This window comes from Pelodiscus sinensis, chromosome 22 (genome assembly GCF_052426305.1).
Source record: "Pelodiscus sinensis isolate ZL-2025 chromosome 22, ASM5242630v1, whole genome shotgun sequence".
Lineage (NCBI taxonomy): Eukaryota > Metazoa > Chordata > Testudines > Trionychidae > Pelodiscus > Pelodiscus sinensis.
Genome location: NC_143073.1, coordinates 13,232,911 through 13,240,822, shown reverse-complemented (window position 1 = coordinate 13,240,822; position 7,912 = coordinate 13,232,911). Strand labels below are relative to the sequence as shown.

Below are 7,912 nucleotides of genomic sequence, written 5' to 3'. Positions count from 1 at the left end.
GGTGCATTTAAAGACACAGAACAGCTATTTTGGGATACTTACGGTATCCCAAAATAGTGCTGCTGTCTAGATATAGCCCAGAGGTCCCAGGTTCAGTTCCACCTTTTGGCATAACAATGACATACATTAAAATGATGTTTTTAGTAAAAAACAATTGTCAGAGGCTTTATCTACACTTGTAAAACTAAAGTGCAGCTGCGGAAGTGCTTTAACATGGCACTCTGAGGGTACATCTAGACTACGTACTCCCAGCACTCTGAGGGTATATCTAGACTACGTTCTGCTTTTGAAAGGAGGTATGCAAATTTGGCGTTCATTTGCATATCTTCCGATCACTTTTTCAAAAGCGTTTTTTTTAAAAGAAAGCAGTTTAGATGCAGTTCTTTTGAACTCCTTCCCCTTTTTTGAAAGAATCCTTCTTCCTCAAAAAATGAGGTGTGCAGGATTCTTTTGAAAAAGGTTTTTTTTTTTAAAGAACCGTGTTCAAACTGCTTTCTTTTTGAAAAAATCGCTTTTGAAAAAGCAATCGGATGAAGATATGCAAATTCAGTGCTAATTTGCATATCTCCTTTCGAAAGAAGAACGTAGTCTAGATGTACCGTGAGCTAACCACTGCCAGAAGGAGAGTAGCTAATAGCACAGGGAGCGTGCCTCCCAATGCTGTATCCCCATTTATACTGGCACTTTACAGCATTGTTACTGTTAACATGTGTTACTACTGATGGTGCACATCCACCCATGTCTTGGTGTACATAACAAAATTTATTCTGCACATGGATAGTACAAATTATAGGGAACATTGACCACAGACAGTGCATTCCTACACATAGCAGTTTCTCATATATATTAAAGTGTAAGAAATGGCTTCCTGCAGGAATTTGCTATATCTAGTAAGAATTTCCTCCAGTAGCAGTTTCTTACAGTCATATGTATCAGTAACTGCTACCCTTCACAAATTCCTTTGTGCACTGATCATTGCTACCACCACGTTCTTCTCTGTGTACATATGTGAGGACAACAGAAATTCATCTGTAAATGCATGTTCAAAAACTGATGGATAGAAACCTACCAATGCTCTTGCTCTTTTGGCGACTTCAGCACTGGACAGTGATCCACAAGAACACTGAACCTTTCATTCAATGTGGCGTATGCTGCTCATCGTCTGACCATCTCAATAATATGTTTATCCATGATAGGATAGAAGCACTGTGTGTGAAATTTATCCCTGGCACTGAGATCCAAGACAGTATTATCCATACAAATGTCATCAAAAAATTGTTTTCTCAGCCATTTGTATTGTGTGGCCTCATTGTAGTCAGATGGTGAGAGATCTTTTGCAGTTGCCTCAAACACATGAAATTTATCGCTAGTATCGGGAAAGTGTGCGAAAAGACCTTCATATAAATACATGACCGTGCATAACTTAATGCCAGGCTCCTGTAGAACCTCATTCACAAGATTATCTTTTGTAGTATGCCATTCCAAATGGAACACATCAAAGCTGACTCGAACTGATTTAGCTTCCTAGTCAGTGACTTTGCCTCAAGGACAGCTGCTGGTGGTTGTCGATCACTTTCAGCTATGTCTATCAAAGTCTGATGAATTTCAGAATAGTTGACATAAAGTGCTCTGGTGGCACCGCTCCATGCTGACCATCTTGTTTCTGATACACTTTGTAAAACACAGGTATTTTGTTCCATGTTATTTACTAATTCAGACCATCTCTGGGGTGAAGCTGAGAAGAATGTAAAGAGTGACTGCAAAATCCCCAAATACCTGACTGCTGCAGGGCAACACTCCACAGCAGCTGATCCAACCAAATTCAGACTATGGGCAGCACAGGAACCCATTCAGTGAAACTGTTAACTTCACGAAACCTAGCTTGACCCTCTGAATAAATGTCATTCATATTGCTGGCATTATTGCATTACGGTGACCTGCAACTTGCAATACCAATGCCATGAAATTTGTGAATATCCTGCAAAAGATCAAATAAGCATTTTCCATCACGTTGTTCAATGGGAGTAAACTGAAGAAATCGCTCAACTGTATTTCCATCGCTGAGTACATAACGAAACACCACTGTAAGCTGATTGGTGTGACTAATATCAGGGGATGAATTGATATTGATTCCTTAATACTTGGCCTTCTTGATTTCAGATATTATCTGCACCATAACTTTGGATGCCAATCTATCAATACGTTAATCACATATAGTTGACAAAAGGTAAGACACATTCCCTCTTCCTGGGTCGTCATGTTATTGCATGTGTTCTGAGAGAAATGGATCAAATTCAGCTAGAAGTTCAATGCAACCAACGTAGTTTCCATTGTTAGGGCAGCCGTGCACTTCAGTGCTCCCACGAAAGGCTAGTCCTCATCCAGCAAGGAATCTTACTACAGCAACTAATTTCTTTAGGACTTCAACCTAGTATTTACATGATCTTTCTTTGTACTGGTGGTGCACATAAGAAAATTCAACCCGCCCAAGGATGGAAAATGTTAGAGGGAACACTGCTTATTACTGCAGTGTTTGCATTTCACACTTGTGTCTCAAAAACCCTACGCTACTACTGAACACTGTTTCTGGCGGAAATGTATGCCCAGCATCTGCCAATGTACTGTTATTTTGCAAATGACATTGAATGATCTTGAGACACAATGTTGCCAAATTATCAGCTCTGTGACACAATGCATTGCACCGTGGTTTTTACAGTCATACTGGTTGCAACATCCCCTTACTTTTCTCCTTATCAGCTGATTATCCATCAGGTGAATCCTAAGTATAATTGCAGTATACAACAAAATGGTTGTTATTTTAGAGTGAAGTACCCTGAATTTCTCACACAGTGTGCCACTTTCAAGACCAAAAATTGGAGTGGCTGATATGAAGTGTATAGGTGATAGGGAGAAATGCCCTTATATATTTTGATATAGTCTAATTTAAGGGCCTACAATTATGAGAATGCCTAGGGCCTACAAGGAGCTTAATCTGACCCTGGTTCCTCCTCCATCTCCTTTCTGTACCTTGCAAGTACTAAATCTTCATGCCTACGCTGCCAGCCCAGCCCCCCATGCTTAAGCCTTCCTATCGAACAGCTGCAGTCCTGTGCCTGGTTCATAGAATGCAGTCTCACATCTGGCTGGGAACTCTGCTTCCTGTGCCCAGCGAGTTCTCCGCCCCCCCCCTGCTAAATGACCCTAGAAACACAACGTCCACCTTTTCTCAAAAAACAGAGGTGTCCTCTGGCCCCTTTAAGGCTAACACATTTATCTGGGTATAAACTTTCAAGGAGCTGTGCACGGAGACTCTGTCCCTTCCCCCAGCCATGGGAACACACATGCCAGCAGCTGGAGTGAATGGGTGACCAGAAGCTGCTCTAACCCCGCTGTGCTGGTGCTGGTGGCTCCTTCCACTCCCTGCACACATTTGTGCACCCCAATCCCTCCAGAGCTTGTGCCCTCTCTCCCACCCCCTATCTAGCCCCCAAACTCCCTCCCATAGCCTACACTCAGGACTCCCACTCCCTTCACCAGGCCAATGCCAGCACCCAGACTCCATCACAGAGCCTGCACCCTCACCCCATCCTGCAGCCACATTCTCTCCCAGAGCCTGCACCACAGGCCCCCACCTGCACCTGAGCCCCTGCAGAACTCCACCCCGTGCCCTCCCGCACCCAAACTCCCTCTCAGAGCCTGCACCCAGCACCCAAAGTCCCTCCCAGATGTTTAGGCAGGTGTGTGGGGGGAGGGAGTTTATGTGGGAGAGAGGGCTCTGAGCACTACCAACATTTTTGCAAACTTGCTACCCCTGCACATGACTCTGTCCCGCACCATCCCTAGCCTGGAGGAGGGCTAGGACAGTGCCGCCTCCGCCCCAGGCCTTGTCCCTTCCCTGGCTCTTCCCTGCCCATGTTCCACCCTGTGACGGGGCGCCGGTCCCTGCTGCCCCGGAACCTATGGCACCCCGCACTCCTGAGCCTGCGGGGGGCGAAAAGGATGCTGGCGCGGCTGCTGCAGCACAACCTGCGGTGTCTGGTGGCCCTGGAAGCCGGGAGCGCGGACGCTCACGGACGGCACCCCGGCTCACGTGCCCGGGGATAGCCGGGGATAGCCAGGGACGCGGACGGCACCCGGAGGGGATTTCACTCCCCGGGTGACGTCATCAGGCCATGCCCGGCTGAAGAGGGCGGGGCCACAGAAGGCGGGCGTTTTAAAGGACGCCCGGGGAGAGCACAGGGGGGAGGAGATGCTCCGGCCGGGGGAGAGGGGACTGGTGCGGAGGTAGCGGCGAGCGGCGTCCGCAGGTACGCAGAGGACCATCGCCGAAGCGAGCAGCCCGGCAAGGAGGAGGAAGTGATCCAGGACTGAGGCGGCAAGCCGCGGCAGCGTCTTGACCAGATCTGGGAGGTTGGTGAGTTACGGGGGAACCCCCACCAACCCGGCAGCGACTGTGCGCTGCTGCCTTTAAGGTCCTGGGATGGGACCTGGAGTGAGGGCGGGCCCAGGTCCCCCTCCTTCCTTGCGGTCGTCCCTTAGCACCCCCAGGAGACCGAGACTCAAGGAGCTCCTAAACGAGCCCCGGACCATGCGTTGTTGTACAGAACCATGGGAATTTGGTAAAGGGACACAGGTGGAGGGGAGGTGTGCAGGCAGGCAACCCCAATGATGACAGGGCTGTAAGCCTGAGGGGTGGCCTGACCCGTGACACACCCCCATTCCATCTCTTTCCCATCGCACAAGGTCCTGACCCCGGCATTTGGGGTTGGGCCTGCCCCCACACTCACCAGTGGCGACGGGGAAGTGGGGCAATGTAGTCCTAGCTCACTCTGCTCCCAGCAGTCAGCCGTACCTCCGCAGACTTTGTCAGAGGGGCTGATGTTGCCCTGCTAACCCCACTTCAGCCACACTGAGATACTTAGGCCTTGCCTACACTGGTACATTTTGTCACCAAATATTGCCTTTTGGCAACAAAACAGTGAATGTATTTATACTACTATGAGACTTGCCAGGAAAAACACCCAGTTTTGGCAATAAAAAACTTCCACCCCTGCAAGATGCTTTTGTCTTTTCCCCTCCCTTTATTGTTGACAAAGAACCAGTGTGGACTCCGTTGTTTGTTTAGTCGTGAGAACTGGCTTCCGTCAGTATCCCACAATCATAGAACACTAGAACTGGAAGGGACCTCGAGAGGTCATTGAGTCCAGTCCCCTGCCCTCACAGCAGGACTAAGCACTGTCTAGAGATCATCCCTGATAGATGTCTATCCAACCTGCTCTTAAATATTTTCAGTGATGGAGACTCTACAACCTCCCTAAGCAATTTATTCTAGTGTTTATCCTGACATTTAGGAAGTTTTTCCTAATGTCCAACCTAAACCTCCCTTGCTACAGTTTAAACCAACTGCTTCTTGTCCTGTCCTCAGAGGCCAAGGAGAACAATTTTTTTCCCTTCCTCCTTGTAACACCCTTTTAGATACTTAAAAACTGCTATCATGTCCCCTTTCACTCTTCTCTCTTCTAAACTAAACAAGCCCGATTCTTTGTCTTCCCTCATAGCTCATGTTTTCTTGAACTTTAATAATTTTTGTTGCTCTTCTCTGGACCTTCTCCAATTTCTCCATATCTTTCTTAAAATGCAGTGCCCACAACTGGACACAATACTCCAACTGAGGCCTAACCAGCGCAGAGTAGAGCAGAAGAATGACTTCTCACATCTTTCTCACAACTCTCCTGTTAATGCATCCCAGAATCATGTTTACTTTTTTTGCAACAGTGTCACACTTTTGACTCATGTTTAACTTGTGGTCCACTATGACCCCTAAATCCCTTTCAGCCATTCTCCTTCCTAGATAGTCACTTCTCATTCTGTGCATGTGAAACTAATTGTTTCTTCCTAAGTGGAGTACTTTGCAGTTGTCCTTTTTAAACTTCATCCTGTTTACCTCAAACCATTTCTCTAGCTTGTCCAGATCATTTTGAATTATGACTCTTATTTTCCAAAGCAGTTGCAACCCCTCCCAGCTTGGTATCTACTGCAAACTTAATAAGCGTACTCTCTATGCCATCATCTAAATAGTTGATGGAGATATTGAACAGAACTGGTCCCAAAACAGACCCCTGTGGAGCCCCACTTGTTATGCCCTTTCAGCATGACTGTGAATTGTTAATAACTACTCTCTGAGAATGGTTATACTACCTTATAGTAGCCCCATATAGGTTGTATTTGCCTAGTTTATTGATAAGAAGGTCATATGAGACCGTGTCATATGCCTTACTGAAGTCTAAGTATACCACCTCCACCGCTTCTCCCTTATCCACAAGTCTTGATGTCCTATCAAAGAAAGCTATCAGATTGGTTTGACATGCTTTGTTCTTTACAAATCCATGCTGGCTGCTACTTATCACCTTATTTTCTTCCAGACGTTTGCAGATGGATTCCTTAATTACTTGCTCCATTATTAAATTAAAATTAAACTGCTTGGTCTGTAGTTTCCTGGGTTGTTCTTCTTTCCCTTTTTTATAGATGGGGAGCACTATATTTGCCCTTTTTCAGTCTTCTGGAATCTCTCCCGATTGCCATGATTTTTCAAAGATGATAGCTAAAGGCTCAGATACCTCCTCTATCAGCTCCTTGAGTATTCTAGGATGCATTTCATCAGGCCCTGGTGACTTGCAGACATCTAACTTTTCTAAGTAATTTCTAACTTGGCACTTTCTTAGCTCATGTCACCTCACATCATGTGAAATGGGGGAGATCCAAAGTACAGGCCAGTGACAGAAGAAACGTCTTCCTGGGTAATAAAGAGAACTGGAAAAACAAAAAGGCACCCGGCTTCTACCCAGTTTCCAATGCAGGAACTTCTCTGTGTTAGGAAATGGCTAATGACCAGTGTGTCCTGTAATTTGTATGCTGGTGCATCTGCTCAGGAGAGATTCAAATGCTGCCCAGAGCACCTACAGCTAGGTGTTGTTTCTACTGGTGGTGCACATCTGCACATGCCTTGGTGCACATAGTAAAATGTCTTCTGCACATGGATGGAAAAGATTAGAAAGAACTTTGGAAATAACTTCACTACTGGGCTGCTCTGCGCCTCCAGTGGGGGTGGGCAAAGGGGACAGCTGCCCTGGGGCCCAGCGATTCAGAGGGTTCTGGGGCTCCCAGCTGCCACTCTAGCCAGACCTCCAGGCCTTTTAAATTGCGACGGGAGCTCTGTGTGGCTCTAAGGGCTGGGGAAGGGGGGTGCCCCTTCTGCCCAAGGACCTGCCCCTTCTGGGAGCATGGAGCGGCTCCCACCCCACCTTGCCCAGCGGGCAGTGAACAAAGCACGGCTAACCCCAGCCAGGAGATGAGACGCTCACCTCCCCCTGGCCTGCCCCCTGACATCTGCTCAGATGAAAAAAAGCAGTGAGGAGCTCCCTAGGAGGATGTGGCCTCAGCTCCTTCCTTTCCCAAGGCCTCGGCACTTACCACTCTCCTGGGCCCTGCCTTGCCTGGAGGCTCGCAGGATAAAACAGCATCGCGGTGCTAGCAGAGGATGGCTTCCAGTCTGTCACCCTCTGGGCCCCCAGCATGCTCCTGCTGCACCCCATTCATACCAAAACTGCAGTGTCATGTCAGCTGCCTGGCTCCGTCTCAGCGTAGGTGTCCGGCATGTGTTCAGTTGCTCATTGAAAGGACGGTGGACCGGGGCACCTGGGGACAGTACTGAGGTTCTGTACCTTGGCTGCACCGCCCTTGCTGCTGGAGGCCCCAAAAGCCACCTTTATCTGCCTCTGGGCTGGCTCACTATGTCGGCTGCATCCCCACCAGGCAGAGCCTGTGGGTCAGATCCAGCCTCGGCTTGCCTGACTCCAGTCCGCAAAGCTCAGGGCTCCCCTCCGCCCCTCCCTCCCCCACAGTGGGGAGTCAG

General features: G+C 48.0%; 1 protein-coding gene across 5 annotated transcripts in view; it reads left to right on the top strand.

Moving 5' to 3' along the window:
* The window catches only part of LOC102463552 (uncharacterized), a 587,148-nt gene that overhangs the window by 340,869 nt on the left and 238,367 nt on the right, over positions 1 to 7,912 (top strand). The window lies entirely within an intron of this gene.